Below are 20,916 nucleotides of genomic sequence, written 5' to 3'. Positions count from 1 at the left end.
CCTGGAGGGGGTAGGTATGAAATTGATACCTATGGTATCAAATTAGAAATATAAAAAAGTGAGAGAAAAATTGTAAAAAAAATCTTTTTATATTTTTATTTGATTAAATTTTATCTACATGACTAATAGTATAAAAATTATTATTAAAAAAATTGTATTTTGAAGATTTTTTTAGCTTTGATTGATTTCTAACCCCATACCCCCAAAATTGAACCAAACACAAGGTATGAGGTATCAAGTTCCAACCCAATACCACTCAGGTATGATTCCCGATTCCAAACTCATACTCATGCGTGAACCAAACACCCCCTAAAGAGGATTCATAAACAAATAAATTGAAAGATAAATGAACATTAACTAAAATTAATAAGAATGAGAAGAGAATAAAAAGATGAATAAAATAAAGGATTGATTTAAATTACCAAGTATGAATCCAAGTACGAGCAAGAAGAGAAATAAATCTAGATCTCAAAGTTTGAGAAAGTTTCTACGTAGTAATGTTTCTAACTGTCTGCTTGCATAAAGAGTAAAAAAAAGTGTGTAACCTAATTAAAAGATTACTAGAGCTTTTATAGTCCAAGCCCGAATAAGGAAATAAAACCAACTTAAGCGTTTAAAATAAATCTTAAACGATCAAAAAGACTACTAAAGTCGATCGACAAAAGCATGAAGTCGACTAATTGAAAACATAATGTCGACCGACATACTTAGAATGTAGGACGACAAACTACTGCAAATTCCAAACAATTACCCGTGTCAATCAAAGGAAGTGAAGGAAAAATTGGTCGAACGGCAGAATGGGGACGACATGGCTACTATGTTTATCGACCATCAATAGATGTCGGACGACTTAACCAAACTTGCTTCATCAAAGTGACTCTTGTGTCGAGCAAATCCAAATCAAGGAAAATTGGTCGAACGACTGCTGAAATATTGAGGACGACAAAACTCCTACAGGTCGACCGACATGAAACTTATGGTCGGTCAACATCTTCAACCGTGCTTCACCAAAGTGATCCAAGGTGATCACTGTGTCGCTTCCCTCTTGCACATCATCGAACGGATTTGGCTACCGAAAAGCATAAATGCGCCTCAATCCTGCAAAGGATACGAAACACACCCAAAGTAGAAATACCGGAGGAAATAAAGCGAAATAATCAAGTAAGCTCATAAAAATGCGTGCCGAAATAAGTAAATAAATACGTCTAAAAGACACGCATCAAACCTCCCCAAACCAAACCCTTGCTTGTCCCCCAAACAAGCACTAAACACAAGACATAGAACGGAGACTAATGAAGTGGCATACAACCCAGAGCTAGCTATACAAAAGACTCGATAAACCAATTTAATGCAAATGTGACACCCTTGCTAAGGAGTAAATTCCAAAGCGATTAAGCACGCAAATTTCAAGTGCAAACGAGTTAAATAAATGACCAAAAACTACCAAACCGTCGACCTTGCAAGACCATTTATGTCGGACTCTCACGGGTCACTCATCTCTCATTATAAGCACAAGGTGAGTACAAATTTTGTAAGAGAGAGAAAAAAGTCGCTCACCTAACTACGACCTACAAAAGCATGCATGGAGTCTAACATGATAGATATCTCTAGCTAGCGTACACATACACTCCAACAAACAAGGTCCATAACACATGCCGAGGACTTAAATATGAATGTGAGGTGAGGTAAATGGGTAAGAAGGGGCAAAATGATTTGGATATGTAGAGGTAAAAGCCAAGTTAGCACCGAACACAAGCAAAAGTAAGGATATTCCACTTCTAATCCAACATTTAAAATTAAGCACAATGCCAAATGTGGCATAAACTCACTCACAATATCAACAATACTCCTCAAATAATAATAAAAATAATAAATATAGGAGTAAAAAGAATGTCACTCTTTTTTTTTTCTTTTACAACTTCATTTCATTTCTTTTTTTTTTTCTTTCCATATCTTTTTTTCATCACTTTTTTTTCATCCCCCCCCCCCTCTCTCTTTTTTCTTCCTCCCAACATCTGTCACAATAGCAATAAAATCGACCACAACAAAATTTCCAAACTTACCAACAAGAATAGCTTGACAAGGGTAGGCTATATAGGAATGTAGTTGAATAAATGGGTCAAAACAAAGCAAATTTGGCTAATGTGAAGCTAATAGGGGTAAAATATAAAGGAAGGGTCGCCTCTCCTCATGTGTCACCACCACAAACCCGAGTGTATGTAGGTAATAAGAGATAAATTTCATGCTTATGCAAATTGATGTTACATGCCATGTAAGGAGTACTACTCACATCCTAAATGAAACCGGTCATTAATGTAACCGGTTTATAAGCTCTAAACCTTAGAATGTATAGTTTGCCAACATATAGGTGAAGTCTATTCGTTTGGTAGAATTTATCAAAAACTCGTAGACTATGCAAATGAATTTATCAAAATAGGGTGTCCCAACAGTGCAAGGCTTGAATGAGTTGGCAAGAGTATAAAAGCAATGTCATCATTGTTATATGACCACTCCGACTCAACCTAAGACTCTACCTAGATGCAAACTAAATGCAAACATGTTTTTGTTGTTTTATGAAAATTTTCAATTTTTTAGGTTTTTTATATAAATAAAAGAATGCATGCTGAAATGCAAGAAATATGCATATGGAACATATGTATACCCTCCCCAAACCAAATCATACAATGCCCTCATTGTATTCAGCAAACAAAGAGAAGCAGCAAAAACAAGGGAAAGTGGTACACACAGCTAAAATGAAATGCACATGAAATGTAAACAAGGAAAAGAGAACTCACACAACACAAAACAGACCTCCCCAAACCAGCAACAAACATGGGGAGGTCGTGGCCAGCAGCTTCCACTAACCAGCACCCGTAGCACACGGGTCATCATCAAGAAGTGCTCCCACGTGCTCCCACCTCGGCACCATCACCTCTCGTACCCTTCTCCATAATAGCAACCTCAGCAGTAGCAGTAGTAGGTAGCTTAGAAACAGTCGCCACGGCATCAGCAGTAGCCGTGGGAGAAGAATATCCACCCTCCGGAAACCTGAAATAAGATGGGTGGGGCCAGCCCGTGGCAACCTCCCGTCTCGAGCATACGAGTCATATACAAGAAAACCACACAAAGCTTGATCCCGCTCCATCCTCGCCATACGAGTGCACAAACATAAAAGCAAGGTATCACGGTGCCTCTGGTCTATGACCGTGGGAGGCACAAATGGCGGAGGTGGAATAAAGTGGTCGGGGTAAGTAGGCTCTGGCCCTGGCCAGGTGGAGGTGGAGGTGGAGGTGGAGGTGGAGGTGGAGGTGGAGGTGGAGGTGAGTATGGCAGTGTAATAGTGGGTGTAGGAGTAGGGGTAGATGTGGGGGCATGAGTGGGAGTATGACCATCCTTAGTAATAATGGTCTCGCTGACAACCTAAGTGGGGGTACAGGGTTTAGATTTCGTCGGGTCAAGAGTGGGGTCGAACTTAGGCATAGGCACGATGGGAGGTAAAGTAGGACAAGGTAGAGGAAGGAACCTCGAATCCAGCAGCTTCCAATGGATGGAAGGTTTGGTATGAAGCCAGTGACCCTTACCCAAAGCTTTAGTATGAAGCAAGCGGCTAGCCGCTAAAGAAGCTCCCCCGGTCCCTAGGTTAAGTGGCACTAGGTGAGATGGGGGAAAACTAGGAATAAGTCGGGCAGCGAGATGACTCAGAATACCCCCACAGTGGATGGCCTTATGAGTGTGGACGGTGAGAAAGTGTTCGGCCACAGCTTGGGCCACATTTAAGACAAAGGGGTCACCATAATCCACATTTAAATAGCCAGCAAGCATATGCTGCTCAATGACATTCAACTTATTTGTTTCAGGGTGACCAAAGATAGTCCCACATAGCAAGCGAAACCAATAGCGGGGAACGGGGTGTTCAACATCATTGATGTGATGTCGACGTCGGGGCCTGCCCGTAAGGGTCCCCCATAAAGTTTTGTAGGCCTGAGCTCGTGGGGGTGTAGTCGAACCATTGGCATTAACCCCTAGAAGACTACCGAATTGTGCCAAAGTCAATTTATGGTCTTTATTTAGGAGTCGAAAAGAAACCCGACTCACAGGCCTGTTTTCCGCTAAATTTCGCGGTTCAAAGCAAAAGCTACTAAAGAATTCATAGGTAAGTGTTTCATACGTGTGATGTAGCATAGAAATCAACCCCGAAGTACCCGTCCCATTAAGTAAGGCTATGACCGGCATGGTTACCGAATTCGCTCGGTGCCCTGTGAATCGCGAATTGTTAAAAGCGAATTCTATCATGTTGCTTACTAAAAATACATATAAGACACATTCTAGAGGAGCGAATCGCGAATGGGTAAGGACGTATTCATAGCGAATTCGGTAACCATGATGACCGGTTCCCGAATACCCATAGCATCTAAAGAATTAACATCAAGAAAACGAGTAGGGATAACAGGAAGATCAAAAATGTTATAAAACCTTTCCCGCTACTCCGTGGAACCGAATACGACACTCGGATAGTCTTTAAGTGGTTCAATAATTGCAACAACAGCACCCGATGTATCCATTTCCGCGCTCCCACTACCGCTTGAATTCCCACTAGCATGACTTGCTTGAGTGGGCTGACCCACACGGGAACCACCTGCTGCCGCTGTTTGCGTGCCTGTCTTTCCTGGCTCAGCTAGTTTCCGTCTCTTACATGCGCTGTCCATGACCTGCAAATAGGCATATGGTTCAAAACGAATACCGGAAACATATACATGATGGGCACGGGATGAATTAATGTGGATAACTCAAATTAAATCAACTGAGGACAATTAATCCCGATAAGGGAGACTGCCACTGCACAATTACTGGCCACGGTCCTTCAACTTGGATTATGAACCGCATAATTCAAAAAAAATTCAAACTGAATATCATATCAAACAGCAATGTATCACGAATACAAATGGCACTTAGCACAACTAATTTGAGAAATTCAAAGTAATTCTATGCGAAAGGGAAAAAGTCCCAATTTACGCAACTGGAAAACGAAAGAGCAAGTAGAGCATAAACGGGTTTTCTTCTGCTACTGAATTTGAACGATAGTACGAAACTCGCAAAGCAGCGACGTTTGACAGAACGAGCAGCAGGATTCAACAAGTAAAAACCCGTCTCAGGTGGCATATTTCAAAATCTTAAAAACCAATTTGTGACAAATAAATCCCAATAAACAAAAGCTCTTCTCAAGCAGCGGAAGTGTCGAGTGAATAGCAGCGATATGAATGGCAACAATGGCAGTCATGACTTGCAAATCGCATACAATGAGTCGATCCAAGCATCTGAAAACAAAAATCCCATATAAACAAATAACCACAGCCAAATCATAAAGCATAAAAAGAACGAAATAAGACAAATTCGAAACACCTAAAGCAATCGAAATTTTGAACAAACACAGTAATCAAATTAAACACAATTAAGAAAGACGAGCAAGGAACCCTAACCTCAGTAGCAGGACTCAATTTGAATGCAATCACAAATTAAACCCGAAAAATTGCGAAACCCTAGATCCTAATTTCGACTGATTTGGTCGAAAATTGAAAGGCAAAAGGGAGAATTTACAGTTTAAAAGAATGGGTAATTAGATTTTGTGAAGGAATTTAATCAATTGGAAGTAGAAATCGAGTTGGAATTGGATGAATTGAGGAAAGGGGGTTTGTCGTTTCTTTTGTGTCGAGTAGAATAGGAGAGGGAGATTTCTTATTTTTTTTTTAGACTTTTAGTCAATCTATAAGTGTCGATCGAGTAATCTTAAAAAAAAGAAAAAAAAAAAAAAAAAAAAAAAGGCCAACTTACCTTGTGTCGATCGACTTTTCATCAGTGTCGATCGACTTACCTCAGAGACTTCTTAGATGGCGTTCCCCGTGTCGAGCAAGCAAGCTCGTGTCTAACGACATGCTTGGTACCTTGCGCAAGTGATAAGTTATCTCTTTTCCAAACGAAAATCACACAAAATTAAAACATGATTAAAGCACACAGAACACTTTTACATAAATTTTACAATCCGGGTTGCCTCTCGGTCAGCGCTGGTTTATACGGTCCCGCTCGACCTTTGTTACCTCATTCAGCAAGTGCGGTAACGGGTTCAAGGTGCAATACCTCAACCACTCCAACAATATCTTTAGCATCGTAGCAATGCTTAACTTGGTGACCATTCACTTTGAAACGCTCTCCCGTGAAATTCTCTAACTCGACTGACCCAAATTTAGAAATAGAAGTTACCTTATAAGGACCAGACCATCGGGACTTCAGCTTACCCGGAAATAGACGGAGTCGGGCATTGAATAGCAACACCTTCTCCCCAACTTGGAATTCTCGCGGTATGATACGCTTGTCATGCCATCTCTTAGTCTTCTCTTTATAAACCTTGGCACTATCATATGCATTTAGACGAAACTCTTCAAGTTCATCTAGCTGCAACAACCGTTTCTCATCACATAACTATGGATCAAAAATAAGCTCTCGAATAGCCCACCAAGCTTTGTGCTCTAGCTCCACAGGTAGGTGACAGAACTTTCCATAGACTAACCGATATGGCGATGCACCAATCGGTGTCTTGAAAGCTGTCCTATAGGCCCACAATGTGTCATCCAGCTTCATACTCCAATCTTTTCGGGATTTGGAGACAACCTTTGCCAAAATTTCTTTAATCTCCCTGTTGGAGACCTCCACCTGTCCACTTGTTTGGGGATGATACCCCAAACCACGACGATGCGAAACACCATATTTTGACAATAAAGCAGAAAGCTCTTTTTCTTTAAAATGCATACCTCTGTCGCTAATGACGATCCTAGGGACACCAAAGCGAGGAAAGATGACCTTCTTAAACAGCTGGACAACGGTCTTCGCATCAGAATTAGCTGAAGCAACGACCTCTACCCATTTGGACACATAGTCTACAGCAACTAGTATGTACCTGTTTCCTTTGCTAGACGGGAATGGCCCTTGATAATCATTGCCCCATACATCAAAAATTCCGACCTCCAAAATACCATTCTGAGGCATCTCATGCCTCCTTGAAATAGTTCTCGTTCACTGGCAAGCATCACAACCTGCTACAAACAACCTAGCATCATTAAACATAGACGGCCAGTAGAAACCAGATTGAAGTACCTTGGCCACGGTGTAATACTACGTATTTATGAGTCTCTGGGTACTCTATCGAGTAGGCCTTACTCTGTCGAGTAAGGGTGAGTTGCAGTTTAAAATAGTTTCTGACCTGTTGGGTACTCGATCGAGTAACGTGGATACTCGATCGAGTAAGGGGGCACTCGATCGAGTACCTTAGCTACTCGATCGAGTAGCCGCTTCTGGGATGATTTCTCGGGTTTTGTTAATAATGCGATTAGAGTATATATTACTTCCGTCATTGTTCTTTAAACACTTTTTAAAACCTAATCACTGTGAGAAGAGAAATCAAACTACATCATTCGCTTTAATCGCATTGTTGGCAAATCCCGGAGCTTGGAAGGTCGGATTTTACCTTTCTTTATACCGTTGTGATCCTTGCGTCGAGGGTAAGACCTATATACCGTTTTTATAGCATTTCATTAAAGTTGGTTAAACCCTAATTTGGTATTTGAGGGTTTTGTTGTTTTGTATGATTGGTAGTGATTATATATTTGTATGTTAGGAGGAGGATTCGTAGAGGAAGCGTTTTGATATCAGCTGTGAGATCGTCTGATTGTGTTGTGCTTTCCAGGTAGGGTTTCCCTACTCAAGCATTAATTACATAATGTGTGGTGATTGTCTTTGTAGTTAGTGATTGTTGGTTGATTCAGACGGTTGTTGATGTTGTATTGTGATAGTGATTGTTTTTCTCTGGTTCTCGAGATGCGTTCTCGGCTGAGTGGAGTCACTTGCGGGAGTGGCTTCACGCCCTAGTTTCGCCCTTCGTGGAACCCGCCACGGAAGGGGATGAGGACATTAATGGGACAGGGTTATCGCTCGGTATGATGAGCGGGGATTTGGTGGGTACGGCTGCGGTCCCCCACTGGCAGGGTTGGTCCAGTGGACAGTCGGTGACGGAGATTGATTGGTGTGGGTGATTGTATGTGACTCTTGAACTGTGTTTTTTACTGTACTGTTGATTATATAATTTGTGTGAATAGTACTGACTCCGGTTAATGTTTTAAAAACTGTGGTGATCCATTCGGGGATGGTGAGCAGTTATTGAGCAGGTATGAGTCGAGTTACTGGGATAGCTGGGGTTGCCACGATCTGATGATAGAAGTCTTCCGCTGTAGCTTAGTAGTTTTCATAAACATTTCAGTTAGCCCAGTAGACAGTTGGTTTGAGAACATGTATTCGTATTTTGGTTTGGTTTTTGGATTGTAACCTTTAACTAAAGTATTTCTATTTAAACGTTGTTTCATTATTGTTTATTTGATTATCATTGCCTCGGGTAACCGAGATGGTAGCATCCTTATACCTGGGTGGTCCTGGTAAGGCACTTGGAGTATGGGGGTGTTACAAAATGGTATCAGAGCGACGATCCTGAAACCTGTAACCAATGAACCTAATGAATATAGGGAGTCAATTAAAATGAACCCGGGGTAAAGGTTGTAGGAGCTAATGCAAAGGCTTGGGAGACGTCCTAAAGTCGCGAAATCGCCCTACAATTTTAAACCGGTCACATGGGGGGTGTATGTCAAGGTCGTATGTGTTGTTTGTTAGCTTGTGTGTGGATGTGATGAAGTGTGTTGTAATTGTTGGATGTTTGGAGTAGGAGGTTGAGTTTGTGAATGAAAGGTTGATGAAGTATATAGAACTGTTGTTTGAACATGAAGCATGTTGGATGTTTACTATGTGGCGTTTGATAACATGATATAATCGTTTTGTTAATCATATGAAAAGCTTGGTAGAAATGCATGCTTAGCTATTTTATATGTTGAGTTGTAAAGTTGCATAGAATATGTTGGGATATGATATAGCATGCGGGTAGCATTTTCGAGTTAGCATGAGTCGATCGAGTGGGTCTGACTCGATCGAGTGGGTATTTGACGATTTTGCAACCAGAATCGTGTTTTTGGTCACTCGATCGAGTACCTAGTGTAACACCCCCATATCCAGAGGAGCCATAACTAGGCCTTCCTTAGCATATAAGGGCGTTACCATCTCGGTTGCCCGAGGAAAGTAATTATCAAACGTCAATAAAAGAACTATTAAGTTATATTACAAGTGATTCAAACCAAAATACGATACAAAGGTACAACTCAAAGACTACTCGCTATGACCATCATATCTCCTGAAGACTCATCCCTGCCCGGACCTCAGCTATCAACAACATCAACACCTGCTAAGACCGACTGCTCACCATAAGGGATCACGGCAGACACATAACAAACAAACAACCACACAAGGTCAGTACTGAGATAAGACAAAACAACGGCGACTACAATTATCAATACAACACTACTATCAGTCCCAAACGCAACCACCATAACCCAACCAACTCTGTCACTGACTGTCCACTGGACCAGCCCTGCCAGTGGGGGACCGCAGCCATACCCACCAAATCCCCGCTCATCATATCGAGCGATAACCCTGTCCATTAATGTGCACATCCCCTTCCGTGGCGGGTTCCACGAAGGGCGAAACTAGGGCGTGAATCCACTCCCGCAAGTGACCCCACTCAGCCGAGACCGCATCTCGAGAACCATCAACAACGATCACAACCACAATCACAACACAACACAATTACTATATCAAACAACCACAATACTACCATAACGACCGACACACTAGACCATCTACAGAAACTGAGTAGGCGAACCTACCTTTAAGCAACTGCAACCAATCCATGCCGACCAACAACATATCCAAATGAGCAAGCAAAGCCTATAACCACCATACAAATATCTATTACAACAAGCAATCCTAACTATAGGGAACAAAGGCACGGATGATGATTATGACATACCTACCAGGGAGAAAAGTCGAAGAGACCGCTACCCGACACAAGCGACGCCTTCCTAAGGTTCAAGGATCTTCAAAAGGCTTCCATGGAGGTTTTGAGGTGAAGGGAAGGGAAAGGGGCGATCAAGGATAGGAGGAAAGTGGCGGAAGTGATTTGCGGATTTAACAAAACGCGATATAAAACCCTCGCTGAAAACCCGGTACTCGATCGAGTACCCAACATACTCGATCGAGTAGCCCCCACTCGATCGAGTAACCCAACCTACTCGATCGAGTAGCCTCTACTCTATCGAGTACCACTCTTAACACGCACCCAAGATGGTTTTGGCATACTTTTCTAAGATTACTCCCGCTCCTAAGGGCATCAATGATGGTCAAAGGGTCCCTGAAAGGGCGGGTATTACAGTCTTCCCCTTAAAAAGAACTTCGTCCCCGAAGTTCACCTCACCTATCTCCCGCTCAAGATACGAAGACAACACATCCCCACCCATCTTCCCGCTCAACCCATTACTCCCTAAGAACACCATTCCCCCCCCCCATGTCATCATCATCACCGTCTATACTTATATCTAATGACTTTTACTACTATCATGCCAAAGACTATTACCGTTAACCGTTACTTTATATACATATAAACATCAAACCCGCAATGCGAATCACCACCTACGATCACCCGACATACAGTATCGACATACAGTATCGACTATCAAACTATCGATCTAGAACATGTCTCATATCAACTATCATATGGTACAACCAATGCCACCATGTTACTTGGCAACGTGATTCGAATACGATTCATCACACTATAACTATTCTTCATGACCGTCTCTTGAAACATACAACCCCTTCACTTTAAATAACAACCCCTTCACTTTAAATAACTAAAGTAATTCGTTATATTTCAGAAATTTTTGTAATTAACGCAAAACATGGTACCAACAACATTATAAACAAGCAAAGCATTATTCGAAAACGGCCTTTTTGTTTCGCGACATTGCTCTTCCCCTCTAAAAAGGAACTTCGTCCCCGAAGTTCACCACCCAAATATCAACGCGTATTACTTATTATTTGTATCTTAACATTAAAGGAAACCATATTATTTGTTGTGGACATTACTCGCTAACTACATACTCGTTAAATTAGAAATCGTACCCAAGTCACCTAATAACTAGTTACCGTTGACAACACACGTTAAAATGATATGCACAAATATAGGCGAAGTTACAACTCCGATAAATAGATCGTAATGAGGCGTATGCAATGTTAAAGTAACCAGAAATTATTACCGCTTCACTAATTGTGACAAATACGCTTATAACACTTCAATCACGACTTGTAACATATGAAATTAACGGTTCAAAGGTGTTACTACGCACTCACAACTACTTTAAACATTAAACTCGCAATTATAAAACAATTGAACATTTTTAATTTTTCGAAAACCCCCGTAATAAGTGCTACTCGATCGAGTATGTAGCGGTACTCGATCGAGTGCCATGCTACTCGATCGAGTGTCTTGCTACTCGATCGAGTAGCCCGAGTTCGAGAATGCTTTCTTTCTTCCTTCCCCGCAGCCTACTCGATAGAGTGTGGGGTACTCTGAGTACCGCGCCAAGTACCTTACACAACCCGTTATAGACCAACATATATAAACATGACTGTCACATAATTTGAGTCGGGATGACGCCCGACTCTCAATCATCCTGCAAACGGTTAAAGTAGCTAATCCGGCCTTATGGCCTAACGATACAAGTTCATAAATAAAGTTTCAACTAAAACAACCAAAAATCTAACCACGCTACCAACAACAACTACTACTAACAATCATGAATGAAGATAGAAACAAGGAGTATCACTCCTGCCGCTCGCCGCTCAAACATCACCTCATCATCACCACCACCCGGTACCGCTCCTCGTGACCCGATCCCCGCATCCACTCCTCGCTCCCGCTCCCCGGGCCCTTATACCATGGGGTCAAGCCACCGTAAGGGAAGGACCGAGGTGCCCCCACGCGACCGATCCACCCCGTAGGAATGGAAAACCCCTGAGTAGTCCCCAACTCCTCTCCACCAAACCGGATGCGGTCCCTCGGTCCCTATCCCCTGAGCGTAGGCCATCTCGTGCATGTTTTGGAGTGTCAAGGTAGATGACACTCTCTCCGCTGTAATCGGATCGCGTCTCCGGTGTCGAGGTAAGGGTAGCATGGGAAAGACTGCTGCTGCTTTGTGGTGCTACCGGCTGTGGCCTAGTCTCCGAGGCCCTCTCCCTCACTCGACGGGGTCCCCTCACCACTCTGGGTCTCTCTACCACCTGAACTCCCGCATTCTCGCCCTTCGTCGGCTCCGGGATCTCCTCAAGGATGGTGCCGTCGATGAGATAGGTCTCAGTAGGCGGGGGGTCTATCATCATCCTCCTCCTCCTCGTCATCGGAGTCCACCGCCACTACTCCGGCTCCAAGGGCTCCGTGGGTGGGAGGTGCTCAGGAGCTGGAATCTTCATCCAACTCATCCCCCACACCCTCCACGCTAGGCTACCGTCAGCCAAGGTCCTCAACCATTTCAGGTCGAGATAGTATTCACGATCCATGGTAGGCACTGGGGTAGCTAGAGGCACGTACGCCGAAGAAGCCTCAAAGGAGGTTAGCTTTTCAGCTAACCGAGTGGCAATAGCACCACAACTCGTGTGCGGAAGGGGAAGAAGCCATCAAGGCAAGGGCAAAGACAAACTATGGAAGGAGCATTAAAGACCACTTTCCTGGCCCGGGGTTGAGGTACGACATCAAAAGTAAGACCTCATGATTATTCAATTTATCGATATCCTTTCACATAGAGGAGGTTCGAAAGGGAACGGAGAAAGACTCTCAAGGTAATATGTCAAACGTCATTAATCAAAGATGTTGCTCGAGGTGGGAGCTTGCTTCCCGGTCAAGCAAGGCATTAGGCGGCAAACGCCGCACTCACCGGAATATCATTATGGAATCCTTGGGAGGCTTGGCAACCCAAGGTGAGAGGCAAACAAATCCATGGTCAACGTAAAAACCGGTATTCATCAATCTAAACTCACAACGATCGACCGGGTCATAGTTAAAAGAGCTCATGAACTCCAAGGTAAGAAAAGGGTAAGTATGCTTCCTCAACCTATACAAACCCGTAAAACCCAAGGTCTCGAATATGTGACGGACATCCGTCTCTATCTCCAACTCCTCTAACACAGAGGTGTCTATACACTTTGTAGGTCTCATTTTGCGTTTTTGTAAGGCTACAAAACGCTCCCTTTGCTTGAAGTCAACAAAAACAATCGTAGGGTATTCGGGGACCGCGGGGTACCACAGTCCACTCCCTCTCCCGTCTCGGGTGGGTTACCCTCCCCGCTTACTTTGGCGGAGTCCAAGGTTCGGCCCTCGGATCCGCTTATGGCATATGTTCAAGCAACTTATATAAACATGCAAGTATTGATTTCATGTAATTTGAATTCAACTTATCACTAGGCACACCAATTTATCAACAACTTTCAAAGATGTGGAGCACATAATTCACGCCTGTTAGCTTTGAACATGAAACTAAGTACACACATTCACCAAATTTCAAAAATTTGACATGTAAGCGCAGGTTATTACTACTCATAATCCATAGTTGTGCAAGAAATTATCATGGCGTTTACATATGCTCAACGAGTTCGAATATCCTAGCATGATTCTAAGGTTATTCCAAACACACTTCTAATCACATGTTACTAATTCAAGAGAAAGAATAATTTATAACATATCATTATCACCCTTCACTATTATGTACAACAACTCAATTAAAATTTTCGGACGGTCTTTACAAATTTGTGAAAATTTCGGCATATATTCATCAATCATCGTTTCTATTAGCATATTGAAGTTCAACTCATGCTTATACTTTACAATTACAACATCAATTTTTCAATTATAAATCACGAATTTCCATTTAAGGCACTTTTAAGACGGAGTTTTAAGGCAACTTTCTAAGGGTAAAATCATCAAAATCTATCCTCCAACATGATATAAACAATACTTAAGGCTCAATTCTATCATCTAATCATTGTAAAACAACCAAAAATCGGTTTCAATTTTGGAAACCCTAGAAATTTCGGGTTCAACCCTTGCAATTCCTAATCTAATTTACAGCAATTAGTCACCAACAAACATGGAAAGGAGGCATGTGAATCATATTTCAACTATCAAAAGCAACTACCTACTCATGTAAATCGAAAATTTCAGATTATTTCACTATTTTAACACATTCAAAGCAATAAACCATGTACATTAGGAAGAATAGCATACCTTGATTGATGAACAAAGTAGAGAAACGAAATTAAACTAAGAAATCAACCCCAAGATTCACTACTAACCCAAGAGAATGAGAGGATTTGAGAGGGAATAAGGAATTGAGAGTAGATTAGGTGGAGGTGTGTCGAAATATAGAGGAATAAGAAGAAGAAATAGAAAGATTAGGGTTTTAAGAAAACCCGTAGGATTCGCTGTCAAGAACCTACTCGATCGAGTGCCTGGGGTACTCGATCGAGTACCACCCTACTCGATCGAGTAGGAGCTAAATCGTCGAGTATCTGCAGGAATTTTCCCACATCCCGACGTTATAGCCTCCTAACTAGATCGAGTGAGGTCTACTCGGTCTAGTAAGCACTCGCACTCGGTCAAGTAGAGTTAAGTACTCGGTCCGAACACTAAGTAACTCGAAGATACCTGCAAAACAACGCCGCGTGTCGATTCCAAACTAAGTTCGGGATTCGACACTAATTATCAAATTCAATCACGTTTTATAGCCATTGCCGCGCAAAATACAACCTTTCAACAACTAAAAGACATATCACGTGACGTTATACAAATTACCCAACTCGGTCTACCTGTCACCGAGTTATTTATAAACCTAGTCGTGTCATTTTATTACACTTAAACTTGTTTTACATGTTACTACTAAACTCGTGCTTACTTCAAGTTGAAGCGGATGATTAATAGTAGTTCTTTCTTTCACGTATTACATAAATGCATACTTTTCAAAACAAATTAATCTACCATGTTTCACATTCTATCATAAGCAATTTATTTTAGTACGAATCACACATTACGCAGCGGAAAATTTAAACCAACAAGTAGGCATGAACGCATCACTATATGCTATGTCTCGAATTATAATTCTACTATGCTATAACTATCATCATAGTGATTATTAGGGATTTATAAATTCGTATATGACTTCCGTCATCATTAACTTATAGCAAACATCTACCATGTTCGCTCTTCATGTCACAACATTCAGTTCCACATTTTCACGCATTCCTATCACGTAAACTTTCGTCACATATCTCATAGCCATTACATAAGCTCACTAATCATCCAAAGAACCTCACTAATCTCATCGACAATTACCATACACGGTCTAATATATCACTAATACACCCCTATCAATTCCAACAAGGCTTAACCGAAGGTAGCTCCGCACACAATTAACATACATATTACACATAGACACACGGACTCCACATTCCCATACCATGTGACTGGCTTAAGTGTCATGGGGCCAAGATTTTGAAATGAGGGCGCCTACTCACCCAAAATCTAGCATCAGCCGGGGCTCCCATTACACATACACCAGGTTCATTTTATTAGACTCTCTACGTTCATTATGTTCATTTGTTACAGGTTCCAAAATCGTCGCTCTGATACCACTTTGTAACACCCCCATATCCAGAGGAGCCATAACTAGGCCTTCCTTAGCATATAAGGGCGTTACCATCTCGGTTGCCCGAGGAAAGTAATTATCAAACGTCAATAAAAGAACTATTAAGTTATATTACAAGTGATTCAAACCAAAATACGATACAAAGGTACAACTCAAAGACTACTCGCTATGACCATCATATCTCGTGAAGACTCATCCCTGCCCGGACCTCAGCTATCAACAACATCAACACCTGCTAAGACCGACTGCTCACCATAAGGGATCACGGCAGACACATAACAAACAAACAACCACACAAGGTCAATACTGAGATAAGACAAAACAACGGCGACTACAATTATCAATACAACACTACTATCACTCCCAAACGCAACCACCATAACCCAACCAACTCACATCGACGTCCACCGGACCAGACCCACCGCCGCTGGGGGGGACCGCAGACCATACCCACCAAATCCCCGCTCATCATATCGAGCGATAACCCTGTCCATTAATGTGCACATCCCCTTCCGTGGCGGGTTCCACGAAGGGCGAAACTAGGGCGTGAATCCACTCCCGCAAGTGACCCCACTCAGCCGAGACCGCATCTCGAGAACCATCAACAACGATCACAACCACAATCACAACACAACATAATTACTATATCAAACAACCACAATACTACCATAACGACCGACACACTGACCATCTACGTAAACCGAGTAGGCGAACCTACCTTTAAGCAAATCGCAACCAATCCATGCCGACCAACAACATATCCAAAGGCAAGCAAAGCCTATAACCACCATACAAATATCTATTACAACAAGCAATCCTAACTATAGGGAACAAAGGCACGGATGATGATTATGACATACCTACCAGGAGAAAAGTCGACAAGAGACCGCTACCCTACACAAGCGACGCCTTCCTAAGGTTCAAGGATCTTCAAAAGGCTTCCATGGAGGTTTTGAGGTGAAGGGAAGGGAAAGGGGCGACTGAAGGATAGGAGGAAAGTGGCGGAAGTGATTTGCGGATTTAACAAAACGCGATATAAAACCCTCGCTGAAAACCCGGTACTCAATCGAGTACCCAACATACTCGATCGAGTAGCCCCCTACTCGATCGAGTAGCCCCCTACTCGATCGAGTAACCCAGCTACTCGATCGAGTAGCCTCTACTCTATCGAGTACCACTCTTAACACGCACCCCAAGATAGTTTTGGCATACTTTTCTAAGATTACTCCCGCTCCTAAGGGCAGTTAATGATGGTCAAAGGGTCCCTGAAAGGGCGGGTATTACACCTAGGGCACTCGATCGAGTAGGGGGTCACTCGATCGAGTAGCCTGGCTACTCGGTCGAGTATGTTAGAGATCAGAAGGTCTGTTTGGGGTCTGATGTCGAGGCACTCGATCGAGTATGGTGGGCACTCGATCGAGTAGGTTTAGGCACTCGATCGAGTGGGTTCTGGGCAGTCCGCTTTCGTGTTTTGAGGTTTTAGTGCGTATGTTTATGTCTACCCTTTCTTATATAGTTTCAAGATGCCGCCCAAGAGAAACGCTTACTATGCAAGAGCTGAGACCATGAACATAGATGATGTCATTAAGATGTTGGAGCATCAAGATGCTCTTATAGAGATCGGATATGGATGCATCGGTCAAAAAGAGGCTCTACCTTACCATTTTGTAGCTTGCCACAAGTCAAGATCAAGCCCATTCGGTTCATTCTTCATCTCCCACCTACTATATTAAGACATCCCCATGTAGCTAATATCCCAACATGAAAGAATAAATCATTAGAAACAAGCCACTATTAGGATAAGCAAAGAGGAAAGTAGGCTACAAGCAAGCACAAAGCAAAAATTTCTCTCAAAAATTTTCAAATTTTCTACACTACATGCAAACTATTCTATATGCAAATGCAATATCTCCCCCCAAGCTAAACATCACATTGTCCTTAATGTGCCAACTATCCAAATCACCCAATCAAACCATAAAAATGGCTCAAAGCACAAAATAAGAAGGACTAGAGGTTATGTTTAATGGGATGCAAGATCTAAACTAAAATGCAAAGCAATTAAAAACTTACTCGATTTGCTAATCTCTCCCAAGCTTGTATGAATTCGGGGGGATGTAGATGTTTCTTTGTGAGCTTTAGTGAAGAAATGCGAAGAAACGAGAGATAAAGGAGGAAATAAGTACCGTCGGGTATGCTTGAAAGACAGAAAGAAATCTATCTTTTTTTTCGTATAAAGCAAAGGACATGGAGTCACAGAACCACGAACCCGATCGGGGCCACCACCTCTTCAGGTTTCGACTCTTTTCCGCATTGATTTAATTCCCTTCTTGTTTCTCGAAAACCATGTCCCCGAACGGGGTCCTTCCATGGGGCTGCGTGCCATATTTTCTTCTAATTCTTCTTCCTTCATTTTCACCTAAAATTCACAAAAAGAAACATCATCAAGTCGAGCATTTTATTACTAATCTACAAAAAAAACAATAAATTGCAGAAAATAAATAAAAACAAATAAAAAAAAGCTTGGGTTGCCTCCTAAGAAGCGCTGGTTTAACGTCCCGCACGACGTAAGAAGCTATTTGATTCAAGTTTGGTACTTGAGCTTGGCACCAACCGAGCTCCATTTCATAGCTATATTTGCATTCCGCAACCATTTGAAATTGTTCAAATAAAATTTCCTTTTCCTCTTGGCACTCCTAGCATTAGTGCCTTTAGCATCGTCACCTACAAAACAAACAACACCCATATCGTCCTCCAACGGATCCATTAGTGAGGATCCAAGCATAGTAGAGGCATAAGAAGAGTCCACAGTGCTAAATAAATAACAAGACTCTTGTAACATTGGGCTTCTAATGGTGTTGTTTTTGCTAAAGGAAACCCGGTCATCACCCACTTCTAACGTCAACCTCCCATTTTTCACATTCAATTAACGCACCCGCGGTGCGTAAAAATGGCCTACCCAATATAATTGGGGTTTGAGTCCTCGGCTATATCAAGTATGAGGAAGTCAACGGGTATAAAAAACTTGCCAACTTTGACGGGTACATCTTCTAAGACACTTAAAGGTCGCTTTAAAGAACGATCCGCCATTTGCAATATAATACTTGTGCATTTTAAAGCACCCATGTTAAGTTTTTCACAAAGGGAATAGGGCATGACACTTACACTAGCACCTAGGTCGCAAATGGCCTTATCAATGGTATATTTGCCTATAGTGCAAGGAATAGAATAGCTACCGGGGTCCTTAAGTTTCGGGGGAGACTTGTTTTGTAAGAGTGCACTATACTCTTCGGTGAAAGCAATGGTCTCAATCTCATTGAAGGATCGCTTCTTTGAGAGGATTTCCTTCATAAACTTTGAATAGGAAGGGACTTGGGTAATCAATTCCATAAACGGGATGGTGACTTGTAAATTCTTACAAACTTCCAAAAATTTAGCAAACTTACCTTCCTCCTTGTGCTTTGCTAGATGATGGGGAAATGGTACTTGAACAACTTCTTTTGGAGGAGCATCCTCCACATCTTTCACTATCTCTTTCTCATTCTCCTTAGGAGCATCCACTTTCTTTGAAACAACATTACTCTCCTCAGCATTATGAGAGATTTCTTCAACAATCACCTTGTCATTATCTTCGGGCAAAGGGGGCTCAACATTCTTGGCATCAAGCTTGCTCTTCCTCTTAAGCATCAACAATCGATGAGGAAATGGCACACGATCCTTAACAATAGGCTCTTCACTAGCCTTGTTTTTGTCATTTCCCCCAAGCTTAGCCTTTTTAACAACCACCTCATCATCCAAAGTCATGGATGGCCCATCATAGCTTGAACCACTTCTCAAGGAAATAGAATTAACAGTTTTATGTGGTTGCTCACCTTGGGGAGGTAGTTGGCCGTTCTTCCTTTGAGAGCTAGAAGCAGCTAGTTGAGCCACTGGTTGTTCCAACATCTTGACCGCGGCACTATGAGCTTGATCATTCTTTTGAATTTGAGCCAACAAGTCCCTTTGCATTTGGATTATCATGCCCTCGAGCTTACCAACTCCTTGATTATTTTGTTGGGTATTTTGTGGTGGATTTTGTTGGTAATTGTTTGGTGGGGGCCTTTGTTGATTTTGATAACCCGGTGGAGGGATATACTTTTGTTGTTGAGGAACATAGGCATTTTTTTGTGGTGGGGGTTGAGGGTTAAGCACATTATTGCTAGTGTAAGACAAGTTCGGATGAAATTTTGAATTCGGGTTTTATAAGTGTTGGAAAATGTACCCGGTGGATATGAACTTTGTCTAAAAGCTTGAAAAGCATTTACCTCTTCAATGGGGGCTCGGCAATGAGCGGCATAATGACCCGTACCTCCACATCCATCACAACCGATGATTTGGCTCGTTGAAGACACAACATTGAGTTGTTGAATGGAATCCTTAGCATCTCTCTCCGCCAATTGTTGTTGGAGCAAGGCAATTTGAGCTAGCAAAACGGAGTTGTTAGAGGATTCTTCTTTACCTTTAGATGGCACAACTCGGGAATTGACATATTGGGCATCATGGATCGCCATAGATTCGATCGTGGAATGAGCAAGATCGGTGTCAATTTGATCAAACCGCCCATTGTTGGCGGAATCAAGAATCCTTCGGGACTCGGCACAACATCCATTGTAGAATGTTATTGCTAGAAACCAATCATCTAGCCCATGATGTGGGCATTGCCTTTGAAGCTCTTTGTACCTCTCCCAAGCTTCATATAAGCTCTTAAGAGCTCGTTGGCAGAATCCGGTGATTTGGCTTCTCAAAGTTTGAGTTTTCTCCGGTGGAAAAAACTTTTGGTAAAAAGCAAGAGCCAATGTCTCCCAATTGGTGATTCCCAAGGTGGTGCGGTCAAGGATATTGATCCAAAGCTTGGCCTTGTCCTTCAAGGAGAAAGGGAAAAGTATTTCCCTTATTTGGGCTTGGGTGACGCCCGTTTACCGGATCATGGAGCAATAGTCGCAAAAGTTTTGCACATGCAAATTGGGATCCTCCAAAGGACTTCCCCCAAATTGCTTCCTCTCCATAAGGATAATGAAAGCCGGTTTGATCTCGAAGTCCGGCGCGATGATTTGAGTGGTTGTGATTCCGGCCAGAAGCATAGTCGCGGTGGGCTTTGAGTGATCGGAAAGTCTCACCATCTTTTTGGTAGTAGATGGTGGTGGTGGAGTTGATGAACAAGAAACCTCCTCCTCTTCAAGAACCTCTAGATCATCTAAGTAAG

At 42.3% G+C, this 20,916-nt stretch overlaps 1 long non-coding RNA gene and 1 other non-coding gene across 2 annotated transcripts; one reads left to right on the top strand and one right to left on the bottom strand.

The window, feature by feature from the left end:
• Positions 1–548: 548 nt before the first annotated feature.
• LOC141626745 (uncharacterized) lies at positions 549–5,736 on the bottom strand. The gene is made up of 4 exons (XR_012536332.1): positions 5,478–5,736; positions 5,019–5,315; positions 2,796–4,709; positions 549–1,098 (listed from the first exon to the last, which is right to left on the bottom strand). It is a non-coding gene; the product is annotated as an uncharacterized LOC141626745 (long non-coding RNA).
• A 14,618-nt stretch (positions 5,737–20,354) lies between these two features.
• Positions 20,355–20,461, top strand: LOC141635313 (small nucleolar RNA R71). The gene has a single exon (XR_012540011.1). It is a non-coding gene; the product is annotated as a small nucleolar RNA R71 (small nucleolar RNA).
• Positions 20,462–20,916: the final 455 nt, after the last annotated feature.

Source organism: Silene latifolia, chromosome Y (assembly GCF_048544455.1).
Source record: "Silene latifolia isolate original U9 population chromosome Y, ASM4854445v1, whole genome shotgun sequence".
Lineage (NCBI taxonomy): Eukaryota > Viridiplantae > Streptophyta > Magnoliopsida > Caryophyllales > Caryophyllaceae > Silene > Silene latifolia.
This window is presented reverse-complemented; position numbering and strand designations above follow the sequence as displayed.